The following is a 19,942-nucleotide window of genomic DNA, read 5'->3' as shown; positions in this document are numbered from 1 at the left end:
CTAAATACAGATTATTTCACGTTTTGGAAAAAAAGAGAATAAAATATGTTATCCTCTGCTGCCCAGAGATGCTGCAGAGCAGATGCAGTAATATGAAAAGGCTTTTCCAAGTGTGCTGTATTAGCGTTATCTAACTTCCTCTAGGCCATAAGCACCTTCTTTCCCCTGGCTTTGAACACAGCCTTGCTGCCCTTATCTTCTGGTACAGCCCTTGACTATTTGCATGTGGGGTTTTACAGACCAGCATTCAAAGTGCTTGCAGCACACAGCCACATTCATGTTCAGAATGGCAATCTGCTTACGCTTGGCAGAGGAATCCTCAGGCACTTTGCATTTAAGTGTTCACTGTGCATGGCTAGTTAGAAGAATATAGAGCTATCACTAGATGTTTGCAGTGCTGATAAACACTGAAACCGGAGCCCTCTAGGACTGCATTGACAGTAGAACCGTCTGCTCGTGTTAGAGCAACATGCTTCCTGCTTGGTCTTTCCTTCCAGACAGCCTGGTATTCCTTTTTTAATGGCTTGCCATGCTGATTAATAATGGGAATTTGAAGGAGAGGTGATGTGAATGGGTTTATGTATTATCCAGATTACCTCATGATTACTCATAGTTAACTGGAAAACTTCCAACCATTTCTTTTGATCTTTGCTTCCTGAGGGATTTGACCTGCCATCTGCTATCAAAGCCCATTTGGAAAGAGCATGCTTGAGTACTGGTTCATCCAGAAAAAATGAAATGGGAACCATTAGTGGGAAGATGCTGTGAAATAGAAGAAAATCCTTCAGTAAAAGATCAATACAGCTTCAATACCCAGTCCATGATTGCAGGATTCCAAAAATAACCTCAGAGAACCCCAGACGGACCTATAAAGTAAAACAGCATGGATCACAACACTGCGCATGCAAACTCCTCAGCACTAATATAATGGCAGCCTCTAGTTATTTTGTTTTCTTAACATTTTGAACTTTTCCAGAAAGAGAAAATATTTAGAGAAATTATAAGATTTTTCTTCAGGAGTCCTTATGCCACAAGGTTGTGTTAGAGGAAACAATAAAATAGCAATTTGTAAAATAGCAAAGAGTTTCTATGGTTACTTAGAGAAAAGGTATTTGGAATCCAAGAAATATTCAGGACTGTAGCAAATGCAGTGATTTTTAAAATTAGAATATAAGAGAAAACTATTGGTGAATTAGCCTACTTTATAGCAAGGACTCATTACATTTCATTTTCTACTGTTTTGATAGTCTTGTTAGTATTTGTGGTTCTCTCTCTCTCTCTCTCTCTCTCTCTCTCTCTCTCTCTCTCTCTCTGTGTGTGTGTGTGTGTGTGTGTGTATGTGTGTGTGTGTGTGTGTGTGTGTGTGTGAGAGAGAGAGAGAGAGAGAGAGATTAGACTTTTTATGTCAATGAAAACTTACTCTGTTTTTCTTTAAGGAAAGATTAACGTAAGAAGGGGAAAAGGTTTAAAGTTTCATCTTATGCCTACTATTTTACTAAAATTTCAAGGAAACTGGATAAACAAAAGATAAATGAAGCTAATACTAATTCAATCTATTTTTTAAAACTTCGAGTAATGGATCTCTTTTCAAAGGGTGATTTTATTTTATTTTATTTTTTAACTGATATGGAAAACTCCATTTATTTACAGGTAAGCTATCTTAATTAAAAGTTCAGCACTGGGATTGGCTGTGTCAGCACAGGCAAGGAATGGAAAGGGTTAACAGGTTGCCTGGACAATCTGACTAGGGAAGGTAGCTGACGTAGGTGTATAGCTCAGTCTTCCACATTTTGTGGTCAGTTTTATTTGCCAGCCCTGCCTAGGTAATTATATCAGATTTCCACACCCTTGGCTGTGTGGACAGAGAGAAGGTTTTTAGCTCACGAAAGAAGGTTCAGGAAGTCTGACTTGCATAATTGGTCTTCTGTCTTGAAAACATCTATCCATGAGTGCTTAGTTGGGTAATATGCCTGAACTTGCCTTTTGGAGTTTCTTATGCTGGTTAATAGTTGCCATTCATGACTATGGCATTTTATGAGACTGTGTAGAAATATATGTTCTTCTTATGGTCCCTTTTCCTCTCCCTCACCATTTTTTAAACTTTTTCTAAATGATTTTCATAAAATCATATAATACTGGACACTACTTATAATTCTAGTATTTCTCACCTTTACTAATTTTTTTTATAATACATATAAAGCTATTTGATTCTCTTTGAAATAAACCCCAAATTATTCACTTTAGATACCTTCTAAAAGTGTATTCAAGGTTATGGATTCAGTGCACTGATTATTTTTTCTGATAATAAACCAAGTGTGTACATGTACCTAGTCAAATCATGTAATTTAACTTTAGGAAAGAGTTAATGATTGAAATCAGACTTTTAGACTCTTAAATCCAAGCCTCTCTCACTAACTACACTGATTTTGGTTGGGCACCTATTTGGTAAAATTGTAAGAAACATTCACTTAATAAAATATTATAGAAAGACCATCAGTTTTAAAGCAACAAAAATGGCCCATTTTTCTATTCAGGCATTCTTTAATTATTCTTAAGTGTCTAGTGGACCACAGATGCTTCAAGACAGTGGCCCTCAACCAAAGTATTCATACAGGAGTTCAGAAAGACCTCTCAAAGCCATGTAGAGTGTTAAGAATGTTGTAGAGACATGCATTTCCCTAAATTCCGTAAGAGAGGGATTTGTGGGAAAAGCATTCATATTGAGGATGCTATTTTGCTGCCATAAGAAGAGAGTCATTCTTTTCACACCCTTGGGGTTTTGTTAGGATTTCTCCCTGAGTGAGCACACCAGCAGTGATACTAAATGTATGGATGAGTGACAATATCATATGACTGCTGCTGTGTGTGGAAAGTGAAAGAATTTCATATCCGTGTCAATTCTTTCCTCTCCACACAAATGAATGTATACTGAACAAATTCCAGTTGATAGATCTTCAAAATTAATTTTTTGCATGGTAGGTGAATATGTAATTTGGTACACAAAAATTGTGCAAAGATCCAAGGATTGTGTTACACCTGTAATAAAATACCTCTATTTGCATCTACAAAGGGATTTTTTAAACACTTATCTAAAATGTTAAATAAGAGTAGAATTAGATGCCATACTCATAGATCAGTGCCTTGCTAAATCACCATCAAAAAAAGCTTCCTCCTGTAGCAAATGGGAGCAATACAAAGACCCACAGTCAGACATTAGAGAGTGAGAGAACTTGGAACATTCAGCCCTAAATGGGGTATCTCTATCAGAGCCCTTCCCTCAGAGCTCAGGGAACCCCATGGAAGAAGAGGCAGAGAGTGTAAAAATCAGAGGGGATGGAGGACACCAGAACAAGTCCCTCCAAATCAACATGAGCAGAGCTCATATGAACTCACGGAGACAGCAGCATGTACAGGACCTGCACAGGTCTCCACCAGGTCCTCTGTGTATATATACTATGGCTTCCAGTTTAGTGCTTTCATGGAATTCCTGAGTGTACAAACCAATGGGGCTTTGATTCTTGTGCCTTCTCTTGGGCTTGTTTTCTTCTGTTGGCTTGTCCTGTCCAACTTCGATGTGATAGTTACTGTTTTAACTTATTATATTTTATTTTGTTATATTTCATTGTCCCTTTCCAATGTGAGACAGAAATGGAGTGAATCCGGATGGGAGGAGAGGTGGGGAGGAACTGGGAGGAGTAGAGGAAGGGGAAACTGTAATCAGGATATATTATGTGTGAAAAGAATCTATTTTCAATAAAAGGAAAAAACATTTAAAAATTTAAAAAAGAGAAAAGAATAGAATTAATGCTAAACTTTAATTTATTCTAGCAATAAATAACATTCATACATAGACCTATAGGTAGAAAACACTCAGACACATCCATCTCCTTGAAATATGTTCATTGTTGGTCTTCATTTATTAATTTATCATTTTTCATATCATTTTCATGTAATTATATTGAACATAATCCATTAATATAATGTATTTGATAAACAATTTACTAACAAAATTATAATGTACCACATGATAAATATTTTAACATTGAAAAACTATTGGAAAAATTTAAAATTAAACTTAATTATATTTTTCTTAGAAAAATATAGAGTTACTAACTCATATCATTCAAAGGTAAAATAATATTATGTGAATAAATTTATATCAAACTAGTATATAATCTAGTGAGAAAGGAAAATGAACTAAAAAAATAAGAGGAAGATATAAAATTGCAATTTCTATGAAGATCTCATTTCTCAATTTCTGTTTTTAGAATTATTAATGGGGGACCAAATCACTATGTTATCTAAATTTCATAACAAGTATTTAAAATTGTGGAATAATTTCATTTAAAAAAGATTAATATAAAAAGCCAGGCAGTGGTGGCACATGCCTTTAATCCCAGCACCTGGAAGGTAGAGACAGAAGTAGGTGGATCTCTGTGAGTTTGAGATCATCCTGGTATACAAAGTGAGTTCCAGGACAGCCAGGGCTGTTACACAGAGAAATCTTGTCTCGAAAAATAAAAACAATAAATAGTCAAACAAACAATATTAAATATTAAATTAATATTAAAGTATGCTATACTCTCACTATGAAAACAACTAGGTAGTGAACTTGTCAATTATATTTTAGCCATTCCACAGTGGCTTGTGTACTTCAAGCCATCACGTTGTACATTAAAAAAATACGTTATTTAAAAAATTTTAAATAATTAGAAAATTAATGAATTAAACTGGAAAAACATAATTTATAATATTTATATCTTGATTAAAGTATTAGATTATTCAAGGGGTACAGAAAGTTTGAAGACTATTACTTTCAGGACTGAAATAGATTTTCTAGACGAAGAATTCTCCACGGAGAAACTTAGGCCCGGTGTCCCTTTTCCAGGACTAAATTCGGTAGTTGTCCATGGAGCACAGTCTACAGGGTTGCTGGCATCTCTGCAGCAGACCATCGAGAGTCAAGTCATGAGTCTGCATGTCCTGTTGTCTTTGCTTGTTACACTGAGTCCAGAGTAGTTCAGGAAAGGCTACACTAGTGTTAAGAATCTTCTCCAGCTTCCCACACCATGATAGAGCAGAACTTCTGTATTTACTAGATTAAGTGAAGTAGTTATATCTTAGAAAAGTTAGAAAAGCTTAAATCAAACGAATTAGAAATAATTAGAGTGAAAACAACATTAACTTAAAAGGTACATGCATATGTAAAATAACTGCTGTTTTTAAAATTCATTTATTTATTTTTGTACACTGGGGTTTTGCCTGCATGGTATCTGTGCGAGGATGCCAGATTCTCTGGAACTGGAGTCATGGACAGTTGTGATCTGTCTGTCATGTGGTTGGCTGGGAATTGAACCCAGTACACTTAACTACTGAGCCATCTTTCCAGTCCCATAATTGCAGTTTTAAATCATGTATAACCATATTTTTATTGAAAGTTTGAAGTCTGGCTTGGTATTAGAAGTTATCCTCAATGAGAGATAATTCAAAACCTAACACTTCACTCTGGTAATGTGTAGGAAAGTTTTATCCTGAGTAAATGTGAATTATTTATGATTTATTCCAGCAATATTGTTTTTTAGCATCAAAAGTTTGTTATTGAAAGACACAGAGTTTAATTTCCTCTTCTGTTTTTTAAAATTGCTGGCCGAAAAGACTTCAAAGTAGAAAGGTAAATTTGCCTGTGTATTTAAAAGTAATTGAACTCTAAAAAATTGTAAATGTGGTAAAACTGCTTACAATGAAGTTTTTTTTTTTAACACAGTTAAACCATATCAGCCTCATTGTAGAGATCACTTTTGGCTTTTGCTTTAACACATTATAAAATATAAAATTTATTCTGTTCTATTAAGTCTCAATTATATTCAAAAGTGATTAATATTCCTTTTCTTTCCCATCAGCTTTTTTTTTTCACTTCGGGACAACCAAAACAAAATAATGAAATCTCGAACAATATGGAGATATTTCCACTTAGAACTCCTGCCCTGACAATCTGGAAGTGAATCCAGTGTCAGTGCACTCCTTCATAACATCTTCTTACCCTCCATAATCACAATGCTGCTGTCTGGGACTCACATTTCACTCCTGGAATGTTTCAGAGAAGCCACAGAAACCATAATCATCAGATGAAAAATTGTAGGGAATCTCTTCCATATAGAAAAACCCACTTCTGTGCTAGACCTGCAAGAGTGTATTATAAATACTATGTTGCTTGGAAAGTCAGATATTCAAGAATCTCTTCTAAGTAATTAGGAAAATATACACAAATGTTTCAAATTGCTTTTGAAAACTGAAGCTCATTTTCAAAAACAGTCAACTAAAAAGCAACAACATAAAGACAGGCAGGCTCAGCTTGTAGATCACTAACCACACAAGTCAATGATCTGAGCTGGAGCCTAGGAACCCTTGGTGGAAGGAAAAAACCAGTTCCCACACACAGGAGTGATACTATAAAAGCCAAGAATCCTATTGTTTTGTTTATGTTACTTATCTAAATGAATAAAAGCACTAAAACTGAATTCAACATTTTCAGTGGTGTCATAAAGATGAAATATTTCAAGGTTTGTTCCTATCCATTTTGAAGGGCAAAATCATGGGATTTTATCAAAGAATAAAACTTGATAGAAACGATGGATGACTAGGATGATACATTTTAGATGAGAGTGGATACCTCATGGTATTCAGGTCATTTGCTTAGAAGAAAGGAAGAGATGAGTTGTACCTTGCCTTTGTGATAAAATCATGCGGCAGTTGATGTTTCATTCAGTATTTAATTTGGTGTATTTATCTATATTTACAGTAACTCTGTTCCAAGTTGATTAAGGCTTAATCACAAGTGACTAAGCAAGTAGGCATGAAAGAAAGAATAAGTCATAACTATTACTCACTTATGAATATTCTTCCAATATTCAGGGATTTAGATTTGCTTGCACATTTTATGACCAACTTGACCTGGTTTTTTTTTCTATGAAAAGATAAATTAACTTGTGATAAAGTAAAGAAATAGGAAATACAGAGGATGTTATTAAATGCTCTGCTAAGTTTTCACACAGATCTACAGACCTGTGTTTCCCAAGTATGTCATGGAATGTTGACTTCTCGGCATACATACACTTGCCAGAACCAAGTCAGATCATAGCTGTGCACTAATATTCTGAGACCCAAAAATTCTAGTTCCAGGTAAGTAAGAAAGTTCAGAGACCTGGACACATGACTACCCCCCACCCCTAATAGCCAACTAGAAGAAAAAATCCCCACTCCTTGTGCAGCATGTGGGACATCTTTCTTCCTGCGGGTTTAGGCAAGTCTGGTCTTCAACCCATGGCTTGGCAGGCTGTGGAGTAGGAAAACTGAACAAATTAAGCTCTTATACTGCACAGTGGAATGCTGTCTTTGAGGATGACTGAGAGTTAGCTGAATCATTTGGAGATTTTAAAGATGTAAATAATTTACCTAAACACTTTAAATATCAGTGACAAGTTATACTTAGCCTCCTGATAGCAAGGAAAAGAAGAAAACATTCCATTTTTAAATTCTGATGTTTCATGTTAGGTGTCAAGCAAAATTTTAGCTGAATATTACCAACTACATAGTAGTTGTCTTGTTCTATTTCTAATTTAATAACTGAAATTATTTTCTGGGGACACCGTATGAGAATACTTTCATGTCACAGTTGGGGGAATCACATTATGAATTTTCTGTCAGATATAAATAATGGAAACAAACATGCCATCATTTACAAAACAATAAAAGATCAACAGTAATTCATTATGAGAATTTTACTAAACAAGTAACAACTTAAAAAGACAATATCTGTTTTGTAATTTAAGTAGAAAATGGAAATCCCCTGAAAACTGAATTCAGAGGCTGGCAGAAGTTTATTTTTTTTCTCCCTTCCTTTCTCCCACCACATTTGTTTCCTTGCTTTCTTCAAAATACAAAGCCCACACTCTCCTTTTCTTTGACTATATATGTGGACAAGACATTATAATTACCTTTTTTGTATATTAGAAGTGTGAATGAAAATAAGTACTATTATGATAGTTAGGAAGGTGTCCATATAGGGATTTTCTTAACGACAGTTTGCCTTCCAAGTCTGGCTAATTATTTTATGTCGAATGTTGTATTTAGAAGCAGCTTTGAGTATGGAATTTTCCTGGGATGTTACAGTTCATGGTCACCCATCACTGGAGATGAATGATCTAACTAGTTTATTCCTTCATCTTTTGTTCTATGTTCACAATTCTGTTTCACTAATTGATTATGTCAATCAGTGAAAAGAAACATGTCAAAATGGAAGCTGGTTGGTGTTTTAAACAAAGGTATCAGTAATTCATATGTTTTTTATTGCATTGTATAATTTTAATTTAACTTTTAATGACATCTGTTTTCAAAGTGTGGATGAAATGAATACTCAGTGTTCATACTAAATTTTGTGTAATTCATATATTTTACATACTCTGAGGAAGTATCTTCCTATAACATTCAACTTAGACATATGTTCTTACATATTTAGAAGATGGTGTTGATGACGGACTGAGTGGGGCCAAGAGACCCACATGCAGGACTGCTCTGGACTTCAAGGAGAAAACACAGCCCACTCGGCGCCTTGTGGTACTGGGCAGATGGGGCACTATTATGGTGAGCAAATATACAGTGTATTATGGGGGAGAGAGAAAGAGAGAGAGAGAGAGAGAGAGAGAGAGAGAGAGAGAGAGAGAGAGAGAGAGAGAGGAAGAAGAGACATTTCATGTGGACAGAGGCATACCTTAAGAGTTGGAAGCGGCGAGGAGCAGGCTGAGGTGGGTGGCTTGATTGCCACCCAAGGCTATGGCGATGTCTGTGCCGGGGCTGCTGAAGGGGCCCATGCCTAGGTTCATGGCCATGATGCAGCCATAGTCTGTGTTGATGTCTGAGGCTCCTGATACTACCAAAGGCTGAGAGGATACGGCTATACAGAGTTGGTCCTGCTCCTCCCTGGCTGGAGCACTCAGGAGAGAGGGTCCTACACCTCACCTGGGAAGCACAATAGAGCTGACCCTGTTTGCAGGGGCATGGCCAAGACGAGCCTGAGGGTGTGAGAATGGGAGAGGAAGTTATGCCCCTCTTGTCTGCCATGTGGTGGCATGGGTGAGGGAAAGATGCCCTCCTCCCATTGCCCCTTGACACCTGCAGCAGGTGGGGGACCTGACCCAACCCCTCACCAGCTGCAGTACTCAGGAGAATGAGCCCTGTGCCTTGCCTGGGCAGTATAGTAGAGTTGACTTTGTAGATATGGGTAGAGGTGAGCCAGCCCTGAGGGCATGAGAGGGGCACAGCTGGTACCACCTCCCTCGTCTGCAGTGTGGTGGTGGGGGCAAGGGAAAGATGCACTCCTCCCATGCTCCTATGGCTGACCCTTCCCTTTACCAGCTCCAACACTTAGGAAAATGGAGCCTGCATTTCATCTGGGCAGCACAGCAGAGCTAACCCTGTTGATGGGGGCACAGGTGAGCCAGCACCGAGAACACAAGCATGGGAGATCTGGCCCCATCCCTCATCTGCCCAATGGCAGCATGGGCGGGGGAGATATGCCCCCTTCCTCCCGCCCCTCAACGCCTGAGGCAGGTGGGAGAGCTGTCCCTGCCCCTCACCAGCTGCAGCACTTGGGAGAGTGGCCTCTACACCATCACATGGGCAACACAGTAGAGGTAGCCCTGAAAAATGTAGGTGTGGGAGAGCCAACTCTGAGGATGTGAAGGCAAGAGACCAGCCCTGCCCCTTGTTCATCACTGCAAGGGGTGAACTAGCAAGGACAATGCAGGAGAGTTCACCTTGAGGGTGATGACAGGGAAGAGCTGTCGAGCTGACTAACCCTGCGACTACCCAGGCCCAGAATCAGGGTTATGTGTTGGCCCACCCCAACATCCACCCCATCTATGTTCTGCTGGAGCATGTGAAGGGGCCAGTCCTGCAGACCCAAAGCTTCAGAATCTCTATGCCACAGGACAACAACAGGATATCCAAGAGGAGTCCCACTGAGGGTCCAGCATCAATAGTGTAGCAGAAACCAGAGGCCTCAACCAGACCAATAACTCTTTGCAGTGAACATTTGCACGTAGAGATATAGGGGTAAGAGGGTTTACTGCATGATTCACTATGTCACACTACAGCTTCCATGATGAGATTTTTTCCCTCTTTTTATTTCTTAAATTTTGTTTTATTTTATTTGGGGGGGGTGAGATTGCAAGGGCAGAGGGTGGATACGAAGGGATGGGAAATGAATGGGATTGAGATGCATGATGTGAAAGACACAAAGAATAAATAAAAAGAAAAAAGAAAGAAAAAGCAAACAGAATGAGAAAAAAGAAGATGGTGTTAAATTAGGACAATGCATTCTAAAGTAAGTCATACTGAGTGTTCCCATCATCTCCCTGTACCCCAATGATTATTATGTCTCAATCTATGTAAAATCAAGAGTGTGAAGTTGGAGAACAAGTGGACATGAGGAACCATGTAGTATATGCCTTCCTTTTACAGATGAACCCACTGAATGAAGCTCAAGGAGCCAGAGGGTGTGTGTTTACAAAGACAGGAAGCTTGGTATGAAAGAGAATCAGGTGTGAATTCTGATTAGTGACCATGTAAACTTGGACAAGTTCCTTAAACTTGCTGAGCCCGAGTGATTTCCTTCCTGAAATGGATACAATTATCTAGAAGTCCCACAGTGGACTGTAGGGCCCTGGCCCCCATTTTGGGTAGCTGTTGTCTTGCTTGTTGACCTTGACCAGATGTTCTCCCTATGCTGATTCTCTGCCGGTTTTCTTCCTCCTGAACGCTCACCGGAGGTTCTTTGTTCGTGTATCCTGCGTATTGGGCATAAACAGCTTAGATATAAGAATGTAGAACATCAGTAACGAACTTCTGCCCTCTGGGGTTCTCCCACTGTGCTGTAAGCCTGTATTTAAGGCCTCCTCCCTCCTTCATTCGGCATTCTGCTGAGGCGAATGACCCACTGTCTCTTGTCTCTGTTTTTTGATCCACAGCCCCTCGCTCTGACATAGTGAATGGGTGGTGGTAGCGTGAGCGTTACTGCTACAGTGGATTTAATGAAAATCATTATTAAATATCGCACAGAAGACACCTGTTCTTTGTTGCTTTGCCTTTTCAAGGTAAAAGTCCATCCAGACAGAAATCCTCTTGGGAGTCTGAACAGAATGGTCTACTCTGTGCTGTTTCTGTCACAACTTGCTGTTGTAGCCTCCAGGAAGCTTCAGCCTCTGGAATTGAAATCCTTCACCCCAGCTCACATAGGAATTTTGTCAACAAATGAGGTGCCTTTATCCAAACCCACAGCCTCTTCGATTTGTCCCAGTTAAGGGAGCATATATATAAATCACTTCTAAGTTCATAGGGGCTCAAGTTGAGATAGACCCAATTGGATCACCAGGAACAGCTTATTGAAATATTTTTGTCTTTCAATAGGAAGCTACCTCATATTAACTAAGTTTCTTTTCATTGTTACTTTCTCTTTAAACACTTCAAAGGTCTGTGAACCCACTACTCTCATGGTACCTTTGTTGGCATCTCATCCCAAATGACCACTTTCTATCAATGAGACAATGCAGCCATGACCTCAGCATCAGCTGCCCCCTTGGTGAAACCACCTTGTCTTTCATTTGGATTCTCTATCCCCGGAAACCAAGCCCTGGGGTGTTACAAGTTCATGCTCATTGACTCCATCACATTTTCACTAATGCCCAGTCGGGTTGTGGATGACAAGTTTCTCCTTAAGAACTCAGTGTTAGAGATTTCCTCAACTCTAACACTGCTTAGAAACCCCAGCTTTACAATTCCCTCTAGTCTCAATTTTTTTTTCTACCCCCAATCTCTTTGGATCCATGGTTTCCTTTTTTTCTGCTCACTTCGTCCCTTGTCCCTCCGACAAGGGGGAGTCTTCCTGCACTTTGCATGTCAGTTCACAAATCCAGTTGCTTTTCTCTAGTGTTTACACCTTAGCTTTCCTCTTCTGCTTCCTCCTTTTGCCTACAGACATTTTTAGTTCTCTTGTAGCCTAGGACACTTTCCTTCAAATCCTTATCTTAAACAACTGTGATTAGATCTTTCCATGTTTAATGTTTGGGAGAGTGTCCTGCGTTTCTTCCCCATCTGCCCACTCTGACGAGGCCACACCGCTTAGACTAACCAGTTTATGAATTAGCTCTACTTCTGGTCAATTCTCACTCATGTTTGCCAACTACAAAGGTCTAATATGTTCTGAGTTTTTTTCCTTTCAACCATCTCACTATTGCTATCACTCTGTTCCTACTCTCCAAAGCTCTCTCCTGTTAGGACTTGAGTAACAGTAGCTGAGTCTCTTTGACCCCACTGGCTGCTTCTTGCTACTTCTTGCCCCATTTTGCTAAATGTCACGATTATTTATGTCTCTATACTCAAACCTGTTGCTTTTCCAGGTTGAAATGTTGAAGATAGAGCTGTGGTTTTTTTGCTTTTTCTTGATTTCCTTCAAGAAAGTTGACCACAAAAGAGGGAAAACAAACACTTTTACAATAAATATTTATCACATTCATGAAAAATGGAATTCTAAACTTCATTTTAAGCCAGTAAATCTTTAGCACAAAAACTTCAGTTTACTCAATGAAATAATTGGGCATAACAATAATTAATTCAATTCTGACTAGCATTTTAGACTTTGAAAATTAAAAACAAGGAACTTTGTTGTTAATAGCAAAATTATTCAAATGTTTTGCCTTTTATTCTATCTTTTCTAAAGTATCAACTGCCTTTAAAATTTCTCCTTCTTTCTCTCTTTTCCCCTTTCTCTCTTCCCTTTATCTTATCCACTCCCAGAAGGAGAGCTGATTGACAGATGTTAATAGATAGGTAAATGGTAACAGGATATCTTATCTGGCTCCTTCAATCATACGGGTTTTCTCTGTCTCATTTTTAGAGTGAATTGCTTTGGAAAGTTAGAGGTCATTAGTGCTGCATGACAGAAGATGGATCCCTTCATAATTATCAGTGGATCTTGTTTGAGGCTTTCATTTTTTAAAGAGTTCAATGTAAAGTAAATATATAACAGAAAGTATCTACCAAGATAACAATGATTAACAAAGAGTCAAAGTGGTAACTTAAAAAGAGTCTAGATATTTTTGTGTGTGCATGAAACTGTGTAGTACATGACAAGAAATTCATTTTTAATAAAAAGTAACTGTTTAAAAAGACAATATTTTTAGTGTATTATAAATAGAAGGTTTTATGTTACCTAATAAAAGGCTTCTGCTCACTTACATTTTATTAAGTATTCTTTGGGAGAGAGACAGATGAGCTGGTAAAGAAATAATGCCTTTAGCATTATTATTATTTAGCTTTAAAACCTCCTTCCTTAATTATGTAGAAAACTTTACTGATATGCTAAAAATAGTTATAAATAAATCTATAGACACGGAGTTCTGTACCATGGACATTTGATGGTAGGTTAGGATTAGTCAGAACAAGGTGGATCGAAACATGTCACTCTTTTAGTAGCAGTAAATATATAGTCAGGGTATCTGACTCACATTCTCCTTCTTTCCTGCACCATACTCTAACACACAAGTCTGAACTATGAGATAAGGAATGCCCACACAAACCACATCCTTTTAACTTTCTCTGTTTTTCTTCCTGCCTGAAGAGAACAGAGAGAAGCCCAACCAGAAGTACAGCGAGACCACACTCCAGGCATCTGGTCAAAATTGAGCACAAGTGGGAGACAACCGTGAACATTCCTTGTCAAACCCAAGAACTTCATTTGACTTTGGTGTGATTACAGGAGCCGCTCATCTGTGACCTCGGTTCCAGCATTTCTTATTTTACTGGGATGATATTATTCAAAGATCTGTTTTGATGGGTCTTGATTGTTCTTCATATCTTACAATGAAATAAAATTTGAAGTAAAAGCTAGTTTCAAGTCTAATGATTTAGTAGGACAAGAAGGAAAGTCCACTTGTTTTTAATTATCGCAGTTCATGCATTCCCTTTCCCGTGAAAGAAGAAGAAAATAGAAATGAAAAATAAGCAGTAGGGATAAGAATAGTGTAGGTGTGGTAAACAGAAGCATTGGCATAAAATCCACAGTTAACTTGTTTAATGAAATGCAACGTCCCAAAGACAGCAACTATTGCCCTCTGATTACCTATGGTTCTTTTTTGACCAGCAACATCCGAAGACATGGGAATTTGTTAGACATGTGAATTCTTAGTGCAGCCCCTATACAAAAGAGTATGGATGTTTCTTAAACAAACAAACAAAAAACGGCGGTGTGTGGTGGCACATGCCTTTAATCTCAGCACTTGGGAGGCAGAGGCAGGTGGATTTCTGAGTTTGGGACCAGCCTGGCCTACAGAGTGAGTTCCAGGATAGCCAGGGCTACACAGAGAAATCCTGTCTCAAAAAACCAACCAAACAAACAAATACATAAAATTTAAAAAACCAGGTTAAAAATAGAGTTGTCTTATAATCTGGCACTCCTAGTTCTGGGTATATATCCAAAGAAAATTAGGTCAGTAAATTAAAGAGCCATTTGAATTCCCATGTTCATTATAGCACCATTCACAACAAACAAGAAATGAAGAAAATCTGAAGTGTCCATCGGTAGATGATTGGCTAAAGAAAATGTGGCCATACTTTGGTCATAGGACATAGAGAAACCGAGTTGGTACTGACCAGGAAGCTTCCTCCCTACTGCCTAGCTTTCATAGTACAATATGGGTTCCTGTGTGTGTGGGGTGGGTGGGGGGTGGGGGGGCACAGGTCATCTGACACAGCTGTGAATCCTGTGAGCTACAATAATGACTGGGTTGGCAAGATATGTCCCTGGATACTAGATGTAAAGCAAAGGATAACCAGACTACAACCCACAGCTCCAGAGAAGCTAGGAAACAAGGAGGATCCTAAAAGGGACACATGGATCACTCTGGGAAGGGGAAATAGATGATATTTCCTGAGTAAATTGGGGGTGAGGGGGGTCAATAGAGGGTAGGGGATAGGGGATGAGAACATAAGAGAACAGAATGGTCAAATGAACAGGAATGAGTGGGAGAGCAATGAAAGAGATATCTTGATAGAAGGAGACATCATGGGGATAGGGAGAAACCTGGTGCTGGGGAAGTTCCCAGGAATCCACAAGTGTGACCCCAGCTTTGACTACTAGCAATAGTGGAGAGGGTGCCTGAGCTGCCTTACCCCAGTAATCAGATTGGTGAATACCCTGTCATCATAGAGCCTTCATCTAGTAACTGATGGAAGCAGATGCAGAGATCCACAGCCAAGCACCAGGCCGAGCTCCAGGAGTCCAGTCGAAGAGAGGGAAGAGGGATTCTGCGAGCAAGTTGGGGAGGGGGGGGTCAAGATCACGAAGGGGAAACCTACAAAGACAACAGAACCATGCTCCTGGGCACTTTGTCCTTATTCTTTTACATTCTCATTCTACTCTGAACACTTAACATAGATGTTAGAGAAAACCAGTGCTCTCCAACACAGCATAAACAACATGGGGATAGACTGTTAAATGAGAAAGGACAGCCCCTTCAGAGGGCTCAAAACTCATGTTACTTTTCTCATGTTCACTAGAACAGTAAGCCAGGACCTCAAACGCACTGCTGAGTCAAATAGAACTACAATATGGTTTCAGATAGGTAGATTTTAAAAATAATAATATATATATATATGTGTGTGTGTGTGTGTGTGTGTGTGTGTTGTAAAACACACATAGTACTATATATGCATATATATAACCATGTATACTACATTTTATATATATATATGTATATATACATATGTAAGTTTTGTCAATTAGGAAAATGAATAGCTAGAGGAAAATGCATTCTTAGGTCCTGCTCTAGCCTGATTAAATCAAAATCCTTAGGATAGTATCAGAGGTTTTTTCCTTGGTCCACTCAGTTGATTTTGGTGCACAGTTAAGGATGAGCAGCTTTTCTGGTTAGAAACTGAGGTGGTGAGGTAGGAAAATATCTCTTGGGGAAGCCACAGACCACCAGCAAAGGGCTTCAGTTTCAAGGACTGAGTGAGCCAGATAGCCCTTAATCTGTAAGAACTATTTTGGAGCCAATTGGCAGATGCTGAGAAGCACGAGTATTCCGGTCACAGGGACTCCACTGTGTGGCTGCCAGGACCTTCTTCTCAGAGAAACACCAGGGCCGTCCAAGAAACAAATGCCATTTCTTTCACGTCTCTTTTTGTCTGTCTCCTGACCCAGTGGCACTAGTGACCTGCACACCAGATTTAATTACAGGCTCACAGAGATGAGCTAGCGTTTGGATTCAGTTCCCCAAGGAAAAAAATGACTTGTTTCAACTGTGAGTTTTGTGTTTTCAGAAGGGCAGAGGGACTGTGAGGGCAGGAAAGCCTGGAAGATTAGCTCTCTGTGAGAGCTTCCAACCAGCCTTCAGGATGTGCTGAAGATGGTCAGAAAGATGGTGAAGAAAGCTTGTTCTCCTGCTGGGACTTAGGGCATGGGAGGAATATTTGGAGGAAGCCTAGGAAGCTGCTCACGTCCCATACTAGTTCACACAGAAGCCTCCCGAGTGTTACAGGCAGAATGTAGGTTGCATTCACAAATTCAGACCTTTATTTCCCGAATGTAAGCCTGGCACTTGGTCCTTATTCTTTTACATTCTCATTCTACTCTGAACACTTAACATAGATGTTAGAGAAAATCAGTGCTTTCCAACACAGCATAAACAACATGGGGATAGACCGCTGGATGAGAAAGGACAGCCCCTTCAGAGGGCTCAAAACTCATGTTACTTTTCCTCATGTTCATTAGAACAATAAGCCAGGACCTCAAATATTGACTGTGGTGAGTCAAACAGAACTACAATATTGTTTCTAATAGGTCGATGTTAAAAATAAATAGCAAGCAACTAAAATCAGCTGGTGGTATCATTAAATCACGAATTTCAGCTTTGTATTCTTGGAGAACTTGACTTAAACTTGGAGTCTTACTTTATCCAGTTGTGAGAAACAATCCTTCCTAGTTGTGTGAGAATTAAAAGAAAAATACGTGCCTAGTAATGATATCGTCCTGACTTCTAGTAAGTGTTCACATATAGAAATATAACAATACATTAACAACAGCAGTAAGAGAGAAAGAACCCAATGAAATTAAGCTAATCTTTAACAGGAAATACAATAGAACATGGAGATAAAAACAATGATACAAAAATAACGGCACTAAAAGACTTAATAAGAAACATGGGTTTAGAATACAGAAAAATATACATGTAGGTATGCATATTCCCTGTTTGCAATTACATTTTGTGTTTTAGGAATACATCCTGAGAATGTGTCGAAGGTACCTTCCCTATGATAAGAGAAAATTCCACTTGATTTCTGAGAGATTTCATTTCAGATAGCCAGAGAAAAATCACTGTGAAATAAATTATAAACAAAATCAAAATAGCTATTGATAAGTACACTCACCTAAACCAATTTGTTATTAATGTGTCAAAAGCAAAATATTGAGCTTCCACTTAAAAGAAGTTCAAGTTGAACATAAATTTGTTTATAAATAAATCTTTATTAGGTTTGAATACTTTCAACATAGTTCGGGATGCATATAGATGTTCCCATCGTAAAAGGCAATGGACACACAAGAGCTGGTTTTTGCTCATCTACATTTAACAGCTGTGCTAGTCATAGTTGCCCAAAGATGGAAACAACCTAAATAACCACCAGTGGGTGAGCACATGAAGAAAGCCTGGTGCACAATGACAGTGAGATAACACTTGCTTTAAGAGAGAAGGGAATCTTGCTACGTGTTGTGCAGTATGAATGAATCAGGAGGGCTAACCACAAAGAAAGGTCCACTGTGAGACCCCATCCACTTGAGGTTTGTAGTCAAACTAAAAACATCATTAAGTAGGGCAATAATTGTCAGGGAATAGGGGGCAGGTAGAAAGTAGTTTTTCAATGGGTACAGAGTTTCCATTCTGCATGATTAAAAAGTTCTAGAGATTCGTGTCACAATGTGACTATCCTTAACATGACCGTTCTATTCTCTCAATCGGAGCTAAGCCTGTAAATTTTATTACGTGCTTTACTAAATTAAAAATAAATCAGACTTCATTCTCTGCCATTGTTTATGTATATATGGGGAATCAAAAGAACTCACTGGTAGATTGCTTTGCTTTAGTGAAATTATTATTTTCTTAACCTAAAGCCTGAGGTACAGTACTGATAAGAACTCTCAACTTCTTCAATTTAGACTTCAGCACAAAAGGCATAAAAATGAAATCTGAAAAACTCATTAAGCATTCCTCATATTTTGACATGCAGTTCTCCATGTTTAAAACTAAAGAGCCTAATAAATGAAGTTAATCTTCAAATGGAATAATTGTAACACAGAGATACCAATAGTAAGGATTCCTTGTTCATTTGGTCTTTGAAAGAGAAATACTGATTTCCCACAATGCAGTCCAGACTGGAAAGCTACTTGGATGAAGACCTATTATGATAAGAGGATGTCTCTGGTTACAGCTCTCACAAAAACCTCAATTTTCTTTCAACACAACAAGCGTCACTTTTAACAGTCCTGCACAGCAGACAGAAGCCCTCAAAGCTTTGCTATCATTTAATCAGCCCCATTCTTTGCTTTAGAGGTCAGGGTTCTGCAGGTTAGAAAGTTTATGTGACCCTTTTGGTGCTGGCTGGAGGAAGAATTGACCTTAACTGCAGGGGAAAAAAGCCTCTCAGGACTTACTTTTTTTTTTTAAAAAAAAAATTGGCTTAAAAAATTTTCCACTTTATCTCAAAACAGCATGGCTGTCTTACTCCCTCATCTCTATTCTGCGCCTCCAGGAGCCACTGAGATTTGCAGCTTGTCTGCCCTGAAGGCTTTCTTTCAAACTCCTTATTTTGTGTAACCTTCTATTATTTCCTACAGAGACACAATGGGATAACCTGTACAGTGCTGAAATCCTGGATCTCATACTACGATTCTTGGCTTCAAACTCCACATCTTTTTACCCATTTCCTTTGCCTGAATGATCCACATAGTATCCATGCCCAAGTTTTCATTTTGTCATTCTGTAAAATAGGTCATGGCAAGATTTAGGACCACATTTTGGCCCCACATTTCACAGGGCTGTGAAGGTGTGTTCCTACGGTGTCTTTCTCATGGGGCTAGGAGACTGAGGGAGAGCAGATTCAGCCCTCCCTATGCATCTTTTCCCTACACCATGGTCTGAGACATTGGTCCCATGTGGATGCAAGAAACATTTTCTTTGCTCCTCCTCCCAAAGATACATCCTGATTCCACTGGACACACTCTAAGTAAAAAAATATAGCAAAGGTCTGTCTACACAAGATATAGGCAAGCATTGGACATATGAGCTGGAGAGTCCACATATCAATTTCAAGGATCCCCATGGTGTAGGATTGAGTAGGAATGGGAAAAGAATGGCTCAGGTCATGGAACAGAAGTTTTCATTTGTATTTTGCCCGGGGGAATCATAAGTGTAGTGGACAAGCCTAGCCTATTTGCTTTTTCTATTCCATGATTCACCCCAACTCAGATCCTGAGCAATTATTCTCATATTATGGAAGGTGTCTTAGATAGTTTTTATTGCTGTGAAGAGATACCATGACTATGACAAGTCTTATAAAGGAAAAATGTTTAATTGGGTGGCTTACATTTTCAAAGGTTTAGTCCATTATCATCATGGTGCAACATGATGGTGTCCAAGCAGACATGGTGCTGGAGCTGAGAGTCCTACATTTTGATAGGCAGGCAACAGGAAATGATCTGTCTCTCTGGGCATGGCTTGAGCATATGAGACCTCAAGCTTGCCTCCACAGTGACACACTTTCTCCAACAAAGCCACACCTTAATAGCACCACTCCCTTTGAGGGCCACTTTCTTTCAAAATACCACTGGGGGCTT

This window comes from Peromyscus eremicus, chromosome 2, assembly GCF_949786415.1.
Source record: "Peromyscus eremicus chromosome 2, PerEre_H2_v1, whole genome shotgun sequence".
Classification (NCBI taxonomy): domain Eukaryota; kingdom Metazoa; phylum Chordata; class Mammalia; order Rodentia; family Cricetidae; genus Peromyscus; species Peromyscus eremicus.
This window is presented reverse-complemented; position numbering follows the sequence as displayed.